The 14,381-nt window shown below is 40.3% G+C and overlaps 1 protein-coding gene across 1 annotated transcript in view; it reads left to right on the forward strand.

Moving 5' to 3' along the window:
- Nucleotides 1–14,381, forward strand: part of mthl1 (adhesion G-protein coupled receptor methuselah-like 1) — a 338,577-nt gene that overhangs the window by 67,961 nt on the left and 256,235 nt on the right. The window lies entirely within an intron of this gene.

The raw sequence follows: 14,381 nt of genomic DNA on the forward strand, positions 1-14,381 counted from the left end.
GGCCGGGGCAGGAGCGAGCGCGCACGGTCCCTCGCACGAATTCGACCGCGATCCTCCTGTGTACATCGTGTGCGGCTCTCACCTTGATTACTCACCTGGGGTTCAGGACAGCAGGTATGCATACCCGCATGTTTGCTCGAATAATTGGGAGGCTATACGTGCGGCCCCGGAATAACCCCGGAACGGCGCGGTGCGGCGGCGGCCGCGCGCAATCCGCTCGAAATTCAATCTACCTACGCGACCCGACCGATCGTCCCGATAAAGATCTGCGCCGCCTATTTGTAGCTTGCGGCCCGGAATCGTTTTACCGGTGCCCGCGATTCTATCCGCGTTATCGCGACATACCGGCGCGTCAATCGTTTCCCGAATAACCGGCGAGCTTCCTGCCTCCGCGATCTTCGGGCCGGAGCGCCGATCGAAACATTCCGGACCGATCTCGGGCCACGCGTTTCGTTCATAATTTCGTTTCGGTTCCACGCGGAACAACGCGGTTTAGGACACCGAAAGCTATTCCGAATGGCGCTTCGAATGTTCGCCGGGGTCCAATTTTATTCGGAACGACAGTCTCGTCACAGGGTAAGCGTGTCGATTACTGTGCCGTCCCCTGGTTACTGTGCCCCAAGGGCGTAGCCAGGATTTCGTTCAGGGGAGGGCAAACATAGACTTCAATTTTACGTATGTTGTTCGTCTCTTTGTACGATACGCGAAACAAATAAAAGAAAAATTTTTGCGATATCTGAACAAAATATTTAAACAATATTGTATGATTTTCTTGTATATCATATTTAAAACATTTAGCCTGAAATGAACCTTCTAGGATTCCCAGCGAATCTTGTCAAAACTTCGGACTCAAAATTCGAAATTATTGTACAGGATCAAGATAGCTTTTTTTGTATACTAACTTGTGTAATTATTGTGTCACTTTTCTGCCATTTATTTTCACAAAGTTATTAACTCTAAATTTCAGTTCTTTTTACGAATATCGAATATTACGTTAACTTTTCATGTATAATGTTTATAAATTTATGTTCACGTACTAATTAGACCTGCTCTAAGTTGCACAAAAACGATTGTTGTTTAATATAATTAAATCCATATAAACTTGAATATTAAAAATTGAAATTATGTGCTTAGTATGTTCACACTTCGTTAGTGATCAGACTATTAAATTAGACCTACACACAATAAAGTACCTGTAATCGATCTCTACAAAAAATTGTTTCTCAAAAAGCGTGCAGACTCAGATTCTCCATATTAATTACATAATTCTAGAACTTGGCTTCGTCGAATGTAAACTACCGGGGAGCCAAACCGCTTCAATTTTCTCCGTGATTCCTCAGAAGACAGTCTTTTCGCAGCGCGATCCGCGCTATTCTACTTTTCGATAGTGATTACGGCGAATCCGGCTCGCCAAGAGCAGACCGGCTCCTCTTTCCGTGGTAATCCTGGATGAGAGACGCGCGCGGGAGAGCTCCGCGGAGGATGAATAAAAAACGATTTTTCGCGTGCTCCTCCGGAAATTGATAATCCGGCGCGAATGAAATTCCGTTTAATTCGAAGAAATTAAAATCTTGCTCTTGGAACGGTTCCTGCTTTTAGCTTTCGTTTCTGTTATCTCTCTTCCTATCTCGTTTTTCCATGTTGGAGAAGATGAGAGGATTTCAAGCTCCGTGCTAATGGCAATGCTCGGAGGATGAAGGTGTTATTAAAATGTTTGCTCCGCAGCGACTCTGTAAAATACCGCACACGTGTTACACGGACTCGGGCTTTAGACGCTGGCTGGCTTATAGGAAATGGAGTTGAGCGGTGTCTTAATGAGATTTTATTGTGGTTCAAATGTATCTGCGATGTTTGCAGGAATTTTTGCGTTAGCGAAATCGTAACAATGACGACGTTTAATTCATAGAAATGTAATTGTGAAATGCGAATGTTAAATGCGGAAAGGCAGGCTCGTTAATCGAGAATAAGTAATACAATTCATATTCTAACAATATTTATAATTAAAAATATAACGATAACAATAATAATAACTGTATTGATCAATGGAACAAATTGTAAAACATTTTGTTAAAGAAAACACGATCTTTGTGTGTGAGTAGAATGATTGTTCGAAGGACAAATGATCTAACAGTTGATGAATAAGTTGTTTTATACTATTTTATACTACGATCAAACTTTGTGATTAATTTCTTATTTTTCAATACGACGAATTTCTGAGACTCTTTCAAACCCGGGCAAATTTTATTTGAGCAAAGTTCAAGTAATTAATAGAAATACACGTGAATATAAAATAGTATTTCAATTAATTATTTCCAGTACATCTTAAGAAAATACTGCTTCAGTTAATAAATGTCTTTGCCACAACATAAATAACTACATACTGACTAAATATACTTAAATAACAGCAACTAAATATAATAACTAAATAGTAACAAAATATAATTGAATAACTGTAACTAACATAGTAATAGTTATTATATTAATAACTAAATAGTAACAAAATATAATTGAATAACTGTAACTAAACATAGTAACTGAATAGTAACAAAATATAATTAAATACTAACTAAACGGGATTAAATAACGTTAAATAAATAGTAACTAAATAGTAACTAAATATAGTAACTAAATATAATCAATTAACAATAATTAATTACAGTAACTAAATATAGCTATAAATAGTAAACATTTTTAACACATGTGCTTATATCTATATCGTCAAATAAATCTTGAAACATTATTTCACCCGGACAGGAGTGATTTCAATAACGATTTCCGATGCTTTGTCAAATAGTAACTAAATATAGTAACTAAATATAATTAAATAACAATAATTAATTACAGTAACTAAATATAGCTATAAATAGTAAACATTTTTAACACATGTGCTTATATCTATATCGTCAAATAAATCTTGAAACATTATTTCACCCGGACAGGAGTGATTTCAATAACGATTTCCGATGCTTTGTCAAATAGTAACTAAATATAGTAACTAAATATAATTAAATAACAATAATTAATTACAGTAACTAAATATAGCTATAAATAGTAAATATTTTTAACACATGTGCTTATATCTATATCGTCAAATAAATCTTGAAACATTATTTCACCCGGACAGGAGTGATTTCAATAACGATTTCCGATGCTTTGTCAAATAGTAACTAAATATAGTAACTAAATATAATTAAATAACAATAATTAATTACAGTAACTAAATATAGCTATAAATAGTAAACATTTTTAACACATGTGCTTATATCTATATCGTCAAATAAATCTTGAAACATTATTTCACCCGGACAGGAGTGATTTCAATAACGATTTCCGATGCTTTGTCAAATAGTAACTAAATATAGTAACTAAATATAATTAAATAACAATAATTAATTACAGTAACTAAATATAGCTATAAATAGTAAATATTTTTAACACATGTGCTTATATCTATATCGTCAAATAAATCTTGAAACATTATTTCACCCGGACAGGAGTGATTTCAATAACGATTTCCGATGCTTTGTCAAATAGTAACTAAATATAGTAACTAAATATAATTAAATAACAATAATTAATTACAGTAACTAAATATAGCTATAAATAGTAAACATTTTTAACACATGTGCTTATATCTATATCGTCAAATAAATCTTGAAACATTATTTCACCCGGACAGGAGTGATTTCAATAACGATTTCCGATGCTTTGTCAAATAACCTCAGCCCGATCTGATTCGCAGCAACGAACTCTCCGCCTTCGGTTGGTCCCGATGATCGAGTGTTGCGATATCGAAGGAACGTTGGACCGCAGGAGCGTTAATATCGGGACTAGCTCGGATCGCGAAGTGGCGGACAGCGTGTCTACTAAACGGCGCAATGATTAACGATCATCCCGGCGTAATTAATGATCGAGCGCGGCCGCGCGACCCGCCGCTCGCTAATTTCGATCGCTGTCATAATTAAATACGCGGGGGCATACACGGGCCGCCGCCCGCCGTCCGCCGCCTGCGGTGGGCTGTAATTTCGCGGCGCGACTAATAACCGATCCGAGTCCCAAAGCTTCGGAAAATATTTCGAATAACAGAGACGGCGGAAAATTTCGATTAATTTCCCCCCGGCCGGTCGCGGCGAGGGCGCGGGAAAGCGCGGTGAAAAAGACAGAACCCGCTCGCCGGATTCGTTTCAACGGCCGCGACCGGGGATATTGCGGGGCGGGACAAAGGTTCCATCAGAATCGAAGAGAGTTCTTGGTAGAAATGAGAGATGGACAGATGATTTGTTATTTGAATTAAACGTAAAATATTCTAGATTAACGCTAAACCTGGCATGGTCAAAATAACCGATATTATATTTTACGATTTCACAAACTTTAGAGATTGTTTCATGACAATGGAAGTGCTTGAATGAATTACATTATTGAAGCGAGTTTACTATGGAGAAACTGTACAATATCGACATGACTTCGATCTTTTCACTTTTATGAGTGAAAGTCACTGTATTTCTGTTTAGCGTTGAGGGAAAATTGCGGAGAACGTCGCACGAACAATTGTCGGCAATTCGGGCGACTATAAAAGTACAGCAAAAGTTCTGTCATATTTAGAAGAAACCAAATTGTTCAGTTAAATTGTATAGTAAATTAAGGATTTTAGATTAAGACGATAATGTTGAGGACATAGTGTTGAACCCATTGCCGTACTATTTTCTTCCCAGTTATGATTATTAGAAGTTTTTCGATTATAATAATTGCACAGAAGAAGAAAACAATTTTCTATTTATCATGTACCTACATTTCTTTGAATACTTAAATATTGTGGAGAAAAGAACAGAATCTTATTCCAATATTCATACTTAACAAGTTATTTTAATACAAATAAGGAACAAAAAAAATCTTATTCCGTCATTCATACTTAACTTTATTTTAATTAAAATAAAGAACAGAATCTTATTTCAACATTCGTACTTAACAGGTTATTTTAATACAAATAATTTAATGTGGAAACTATAGTAACTATTGCCACATGTATACATCTACATGTAACAATTATAATCCCACAAGTGTCAGCTAATAGCTATTAAGCAGATGCGACATAGATGAATAAATTAAAAAAAAAGAAAGAACTGTCGACATTGAAAATTTATGTTGAATTCGCCATCTTCGATAAACTTCGCGATCGGATTTTTATCCTTGTCCTAGGACATTTTAAGTTTCATTTCAAACAGAAATCGTCCGTCTAATTTCTGTGAAAAGACCTACGACTTCGACAGAAGCTTGGTCATTTTTTCCGCGCGGCGCGGAAAACGGCCGTGACGGGGTGAAAATCGGCGACAAAGAGCCGCGCCGGTTTCCATCTCGTTTCGGCGAACCCCCGTAAAAGAGTTTTAAAACTCGACCCGTTAAAACGAACCGGGCCGGGATTGGTTTTCGCGGTAAAGCCCCGAAGTGGTTCGCGATCCGCGGTCTTAGACGCCGAGAGCTCCGAAGAGTCTCTCTCTCTCTCACTCTCTCTCTCTCTCTCTTCCGCAGTCGGCCTCTCTCTTCTACCGGTATTACGACCGCTTATTGTCTTCCGTTCGCGCGCACTTTGCGCTGAAGAAATCTCGCCCCCTTCCTCCGCTGCCGCCATCCCCGGCGACTCTCTGCTTCTTTACGGGGCCGCATTAACGCGGAACCGGCTCAAGAGAATGGCTCAATTCCCGTTGGTAAATTAATTTCCGCCGATGAGGGGAAAATTAAAATTTCCTCGCGGCGCCTGCTCGCGCTCCGAGCCGTGTCTCGCTCCGGCCGCATAATTGTTGTCAAGTAATTTCGCTTAATTATGAGTCCTCTGGCGGGACCAGGGCGAAACGCTGCCTTTTCTTTTTCTTCGCTCTACCATCGTCCACAGAGCCGTGAAAAATTTACGAATCAGTAAATCGTTCGTGTCTCGATCAGCACAAGAAATTTCCTCGATGGTTCCCGGAATCGATAGCGCAGTGCGGCGCGGCGGGAGGAACGCGGAAACGCGTTTTCAACTTTACCCGAGGTTGTACAAACACGTGGACCAGCCGCGTGTACCATTCGCAATGCAACCACGCATTGTGCGTGCCTCGGAAGCGGCTTTTCAACCATTGCCAAAGCCGAACAATACCCCAAGGAACGTGGCGACTCGCTTGCGTATACACGGTGTCCGAAAAAACACCGCTGCCTATTCTCTCGGCGGACAAACGGACCGATTAGTCGAGGCTTCGCAGCTTTTCGGACCATAAAATTCTCTGCGGAATTGATGCATTTGTGACCGAAATAAGTGTCGGCGATCTGATACCGTAGAATGCACTAATTATGATCTACTGAAATGATTAACGCTGAAGGTACATTTATTAATTATTTACTTAACATATGTGCTTTTTGCGACAAATATCTGGTACAATGACACTGGTTAAAAATCAGAATAAATGTCTTATTGTTATTTTTAGAAATTAATATAAAACAGCTGCTTTCGGTGCTAAATCTAGTGTTATAGGAGGAATGGAACTTCTAAATGACTGCTGTCTTCTGCAGAAGATGCAGAACACTTTTATCTTGCATGAAAAATTAAATTTTTAATTGCATAAATAATTACATTTATTTTCGCAGTTTAGTTGCAATGGATTTCTTTATTTCAGTGTATTATATGTTGTCTGGCCAGGGCTGGGAAAGAATAGATTTTTAAAATAGTGAATAAACTGTAAATATTTTGATTTTTTCGCGTGACACAGAATTTGACGAGTAAACCTTTTCTGAAATAATCACCACGTATGGACATTACATTTCAAATACATTTAATTACGTTCTATCCACACGTAACTACTGTTTCAAAAAAATCTTTTATTTCTCGAATTCTCTGTTAAATGCGGAGATAAAAATATTTAGAAAAATATTACTTATTTACTATTTGAAAAATCGATTTTTCCCGCGCCTGTATCTGACAGATGGCTGCAGTTAGGAAAATTGGATTAATTATCAAGATGCTAGAAACGTTAGGTCAAATAGGAAAATGTTCTAATCGTGAAGAAAAATGGCACGGCAAAGAGTTGACAACTGATAGAAAGTTATTAATGCTCGACCCGCCCCAATTTGAATACGAAAAAGCCGCAGTGCCGGCGAACCCCCGAATCCCCGAAACTGCGGCGTTCCCGGAAGTTTATTTTGGGCAGAGTTAGGATCACGTTTTCAGTCGATCCCAGAATCGATCGGCCACGGGGGAACCGTGGTTCCCCGAATATCCTGCACGCGGCTTCGACAAAAACCATCCTCGCAGAGGAACGAACCCCGTGTGTGTAGGCGAGCCTACGCGGCTCTCTGTTACGGCTGCCATAACAGCGCGCGGCTGCGAGCCGCGCAAAACCGAACGCCGCAGCTCTCTGCCGCATACCGGAGCGGTTCCGCAAAAACCGGGACGCGAAATCGATCAGCCTGGTAGAAAAATACAGTGGAGTTTTCGGCGTGCAACGCGGCGGTAACACGCTCGTCCCGTATCGGCTATTTTCGCGTCTCTGCGAAAGGAAAAAGTCGGGCGACCGGTTTTCCCATTCGTATTACCTTTGTGCCCGTGGTTCCCGGTTTCTTCTGTGCCGAAACGAGCCGCTCGTTATGATTTTTTTTTTCCCAAGGGCGACGTTTAAACCTCCATTTGTAATTGTCGACGAGCCGAGCACGTGGCGAACACGAGCCGATCACAAGCAGATAGTGTTTTATCATTGTTTCTGGTTATTGGACTGCGGATTTTGTGCATTTATGGCGAAGGTGTGTTGGTGGAGCACGGAGCAGTAAATGCGGTGGATGAATTGAACAATGCTGTCAGCTTATTTGTTCAACTTACAGTAGAACTTTGATTAATCGAACTGAAGTTTTCTCAATCTTTATTATTCAGATTTCGGATTATTCCAAGCAGTTTGCAGATTATTATGCAGAATGAAACTGTTCTGTGTCGATTGCAAGACAAATGGGTCAAGTATAATTTTCTTTCATTTTTTAAATAATTTTAACAAAATTAGTACACCAACGTTCTTAGTTCTCTTTCATCTTTTCATTGTTTTCAGTTTTATCCATCCAATTTTGTTGTAAATGCATGAAATACGCAATCTAATTCCAAGTAATACAGATGAAACTATAGAAGGACATCGATGGAACCTCGATGAAACCTTCGCCTAACATCTTATACTACCATGTTTAATAATTTCTCGAAAATAAAGAGAAATTAACAAACAATTTTGCATTCGTATAATCGAAGTTCTACCGTATTAGAAACGTTAAGCATTAAAACTAGACTTTCATATAACTGCGTATATCGGTTTCGCTGGTCTTCCTTTCGGCGGATCGCCGGAAACGTTGCCTAATTCCTCCGCAACGGGATCCGAGGAAGTGTAGGCTGCTGCGCGAGAGTTGCAGCACCCGGGAAACGCTGAACTGCATCGAATAATTTCATGGATGAAAAATTGCGTTGGCGACGGGGCTTTCTATCGATGACGACACACGAAGCTGTCGCGTTTCTGCAAGCTGACCACGAGATTTCACATTTTCTGCTGAAGTCTGGAATCTGATAATCGATGGTAATCTACACAATGGATCCTTGTCTGAGAAGTGCGTGCACGAATCACTGATACACTGATACATTGAATCGTTTTGTTTAATAATAAATCGTTCTGTTTATTTCTGAATTATATTTATTACACATTAAATAATTTAATTTATTACGCATTAAATCTTCTTATTGTTTTTCTATTCTCGTTATTATTATTATTATTATTATTATTATTATTATTATTATTATTATTATTATTATTATTATTATAAGGTTATTTATTTTAGCGTGATCGCATTAACTGTTGTTTTGTTTATAAGTCGCAATAAATCTTTCTAATCTTTCGTTTATTTTGCATGTATTTATCGGACAAGAGATGTTAAACATTTCCAATTCAAAAACAAACGATTAAAAGAATTTTCGAAAAATCTATTTTCGTCAGGATGCCCAGTTTAAGCACATCGTGTTAAATATATAATAATTTCCCTCGCAACGGCAGGTTCTCCGCGGTCGGACAAGCCGGTTAAAACCGACCGCTTTCAATTTATTCGAAGGACGATCATGCAGAGGCAAACACGATGCCTTATTCATGCCGTTCAAACGATCTTTCTGGAGGAACGGTTCCAGGGAAGAAGTTCCGCGGCCGGTCGCGAAACTTTTCCGGGTTCGGTGTTTCCGCGGTGTTTCAATTTTCATGCGAGACAGTACATTTATTCAAAGATACGCCGAGCGAATGCGGCCGGCGAATTTTCGATTGTTGGCGCGAGCGCGCGCACGCTCCGCCGGAATTGAATCGAATTGAAATTCCGGCGGAGCTTTCCCGCAGAGCCGGCTGGCTGGCCGTCAGTCGCAGGAATAAGGCCGAACTGTTTTCAGACCGTGCACGCCGGCCCGCGTGTGTCTGAGATCGATCCCCGGTGTTCGCCGTAGTTTTGACGAGCATCGAGGAAATCCGGGAAACGGATGTTGGCGGTCCGTGGTCGTGTCGGACTCGTCTCGTTGTCATCGGCGCGGCCGGCGCGTGTTCCCGCGGAATAAAACGACTCGGGATCGATGGCTATTCAACGTCAGTCTTGTTAATTATACCAGCCAATTAGCCGTGGCTTCCGCGCGCGGTCCCGCTCCTGTCCGTCAGGAGCAGCCGTCGTTCTCGGCTCTCGACGCGTGCTAAGGTCAACGCGCGCGCTGCCCTCGCGTAATTCTCTCGACGCGAGCACTTCTATTTTTTCCGCTCTGCTTTCGTTAACGAAATTCGACACGCGAGCCTCCGCTCGTCCGACAAATTTTCCGTCGCGCTTCTGCTCTTTTAGTCTCGTTCCCTGCGAACCACGTGTCCCTCACGCGACGCGAAACCGAAGATTCGACTATTTGATGGTTCGTTCGATTTCTGTTCGCTCCGAGGAATCGGCGAATTTTCGATGACTCTTAGGAGTCATTGCTACGCATAAATGTACTGGACGAACGATAGATTTTGAGACTGACAGTTTCGAGTTTCGAAAAATCGCAACTTCGTGCTATTTTTGCGATTCGAAACTCTCGGATACCAGGTAAATTTTGACCTAATTTTTTAGTTCACGATTATTGAAATTATGCAGAATTTATGCAACGACTTTGTTTCATTTAACATACGTTATAATAAGTAGACAGCGGATCTTCGGGCAAAAGAAAAATTGTTCGAGTTTATTGTAAGAAACGTAAGTGAAATGAAAATGTCTCTCTTCTTTTAATAATTGCAGTAAATTGAAAATAATGTAACAGTATCCCCAAATTCTTCTGATGACCTTACAATTTTATATTTGACCTATTCGCGTATATTGAACGAATTACTTATAAATGTATCTTTACGATCTGAATAATTGTAAATTAAAAAATTCACTGGAGATTTTAACTAAAAAGATTTCGAGCATCGAAAAATCGAAATCTCGTGCTATTTTTACGATTCGAAACTCCTGAAACCCAGATATATAATAATTTATATAAATAATTTATATACCGGTAGATAAACCCTTTGTTACAGAAGAAGTAATAACTTACAGCAATATCGCATAAGTGCGAACAAATTATAAACAACTTACGAATATAATATTGTGACGTTATGAATTTATTTTGATTTAACTGATAATAATAAACTAAAATTATAGTTTGCTTGTTATGATTTAAAGATTGAAACAAAACTTTGGCGGCGCGTGTTCCGTCTCGTTGAACTTCGAAAATTCACTTTGTTACCGGTGAAGGCGTTGATAACACTTGAATAAATACTGTCTCGAGATCGCAGCGCCATATCTGCTTTTGTCTAAGAGATCGGAACGATCCGCAGCTGAATCGATCATTTTTTCACCTACTTCAATTTCGTCGTGTTCTTACTTCCTGTTCCAACGGCGATATAAGAAAATCGTTGCACACGTGAGCCTAAATGATAAAGCATTCGTTATATTTTCTTTGCTAAGTACTTTAACAACCATAGTTCGTTTCGTCCAATACTTACATCATTTTCTTTGCTAAATACTTTAATAATCACAGCTCATTCCGTCCAATATAATCACCACATTTCCTTTGGTAAGTACTTTAATAACCATAGTCACGATTCAAGGCATTCATACGACTGTCATTTGCGAACTCTAGCATCGGATCTTTTTTTCCCACAGCGAATTGCGCAGTCACGACATTGGAACGATGACTTTTGTCTTCGCGAGCACTGAGACGGGCAGAATTGTCACGGCTTTTAACAGGCGTACTCGTATCTCGCTTTCGACCGTGCGCCGATTATTAATGCTGTGCAGAATAAAACGAACCAGAAAGGATCGTAATAACAGCATTTTTTCGTATAAACCACCTCGAGGTATGATAAAAATAATGATAGCGTGAATAGGCAACGTTCGGCTGGCAAACAGCGCTGTTATTAAATAGAACCCCGATTGCATCTAATTTTTGTATCACGTGACGTTGTATATCTGACGGAACGCCAATTAACTTTCTCGCTGATGTATATTATTTTCAAAAATCGCGCGTGCCGATATGCGGAAAATTATTCGATAAATCTTGGGAGAGCGATTCGGGCACACACACAAAATAGCCTTTTATGAAACCGATCGAGCTAGCCGAACGCTCGAAAAATCGATCGATGCAACGCGAACGACCGCGTCTGCCATGAAACCGTCAAAAACATCCGTTTCACAAAAGTCAAATGCAATTACTCTTTCGCCCGTTCCTATAGGCTGCCTGTTTCTCCCCGATCGAATCAATTCATAACAATCTCCGTGAATTTAGCGAGCACGAGATCCTCAAAAAATATCCACTGCTCAAGCATTCGATGGAATTGTTCGTTCGTTCGTTCTACGTTTCGCTTATTTAATAATCGAATTAATTCTTAACAATCCAGACGAATTTAACTGGCACGAAATCGTCGGAAAGATCCACCTTCGAAAATTGCAACGCAATTATTCCCTCGTTCGTTCTACACGGCTCTCTTCGCAAAACCAAATGAGTTTATAACAATCTCAATAAAAGCTGCCACAAAATCGTCAGAAACCATCCGCGGCCGAAGGATTAAATGCGATTATTTCTTCATTTGCTTCACGTATTCCCCGTTCGTCTGCTCCATCGTATACTGCACGTTCAATTTGAATACTGCACGCACTGCCCTTTCGCTCCGATGCAGCGTGGAATTCTTCGATAATCTAGCCGGACTTAATTCTGAACGGCTTTATTCTCGGTTTTCTTTTTCATTATGTATTTGGTTATAATTATCCGGAATGTTCATTTACGATCCTTTTTAATACGACTTGGTAATTTTCAGTATAATATATATTGTTATTGTTATGTATTATTTTCATATTTATATAGAAAGTGTATACATTTAATTATAATTACTCGGAATGTTGATTTACAATCGTTTTTAACACGACTCAGTAATTTTATGTAAAATTTATATATTATTATTACTATATATTATTTTATATTTTATATTTATATAGAAAATATATACATTCTATTATAATTACATAGAATGTTGATTCGTAATCATTTTTAACATGACACGACAGTGCTGTTCAAAACGATTGTAAATCAACATCCTAAGCAGGTGTGTCATACAATTTTCAAAAAATTGTCACTCATAAAGTAACAATGCTATCGAGCCCCAAAAATTTGAGAATATAATTTGAACATTCCAGAACATCGTTCCATTTATTAGAACTCGATAGGTCGCTTCCAAGTATATTTAATTAATTGTTAATTTCACTTTTCCGAAAAGAGAAAATCGTGGGTCATGTTGACCCAGTGTGACAGAACGGAAGGTTGAAAATAATGCTTATTCAGGGTCACCGAGATAATGCTTTCAAATGAAGGATGACTTGGTAATTTTCTAAATACATCAACGTCGCGATCGGATGCTCCTCGGTCGTCGAAATATCGCACCGTTCGATGCACCGATCCGCGGCGAAGAATTCGTTCGAACAACCGCGGGCTCGTTGATGCACGGCCGAACGATCTATTCGAAGACGGCCAGTGTCCGAGCCGGGAGTAAATCGAGAAGGAAGAACAGTGGACTGCGAACACAGAATCCGGGATGATCCCGGATGCCCTCACGTCCGTCAAAACGCGGGCCGAGCAAGGTCCGTCGGGGCAGTCGGCTCGCGCGGCCCGTTGTAACGGAGTTTCGGGCGCGTCGCGTGTGTCAAGGCGCATCCGCATGTCGGTCGCATCCTTCGCCACGCGTAAATGCACAGCCACGATGCACACGCAGCTACCCACGCGGCACGTTCGCCCCGACAGATAATCGATACACGGGCGGAGCATCGATGATTCCTGTCATTAGCTCGCTACGACTTCCGATCCGGAGCCGGCAGCAATTTGCTCGCGCCCCTATATACCTACCCCCTTCCACTAATTAAAATCGGCAATCAGCGAGCCGTATCCTCCAGGAAACGCATCAAGAACATCTAACAAGAATCGGATACCGCGGACGTTTTTCATCGTATCGGGTACACGCGCGGCGCATGATTATTAACCGTAATCCCGGTTTTTGTTTGTCCCGCGTCTCCTGTTACCGGTTTTAACTATTAAGGGATTCGGAGGAAGTACGAGCTCGCTGGAAAGCGGAGAAACAGGCAGTGCGTTATTTTAGATACCGAAGAAAAAGAACGACGTTTAATTTTATATATTTCGAAACGTTTCAAATGGTTTTGGTTTACGAACTGAAAATTATTGAAATTATGAGAATATATCGGGTGTGACACGTAACCGTCGTCACGATTTTTCAGGCACTTTCGACGGTCCAGTAAAAAAATGTTTCGAATAGAAGTCGATCAACGTTTAGTCGACTAAATATCGAAGTAAAACAAATTTCAGAAACTATAGTCTTTCGACTAAAAGTCAAGGTCATCTTGAAATTCTCAAACGGCACCCTGTATTTTCGACTTCGTGGCGTTATTGCCGATAAAAAGATGAAATCAACGACATACTGTACCATGATCTTCGGATGTCTTTACTTCAGCAATTTAGGGTTGAACAACGGAGATCGTTTATTATGAACTTCTCCTGGAAATTATTATTATTTCCCGGTTGAACCCGACTAATTCGCCGGTTCGCGGATCATCGCCGGGAGCGAGAACGCGAGAGAACACGATACGAAAAGTGATCGGTAGAAAGCGCGGTTTCTATTGGAAACTGCGCCTTGTTTTCTCTGGCAGCAGGGCGCAATTACAAACACCTGATTCTCGTTCTTCGCCGTTTCCATCGGTATTCCGGCGAGAACGCCGCGATTTCACCGGTCGAATGACCAAGAGGCTCGCGCGCCTTGAATGCCCACGCGTAATAAATCAAATGCATAAACTTTCCA

The sequence above is a fragment of the Megalopta genalis genome, chromosome 1 (genome assembly GCF_051020955.1).
Source record: "Megalopta genalis isolate 19385.01 chromosome 1, iyMegGena1_principal, whole genome shotgun sequence".
NCBI classification, from domain to species: Eukaryota; Metazoa; Arthropoda; class Insecta; order Hymenoptera; family Halictidae; genus Megalopta; species Megalopta genalis.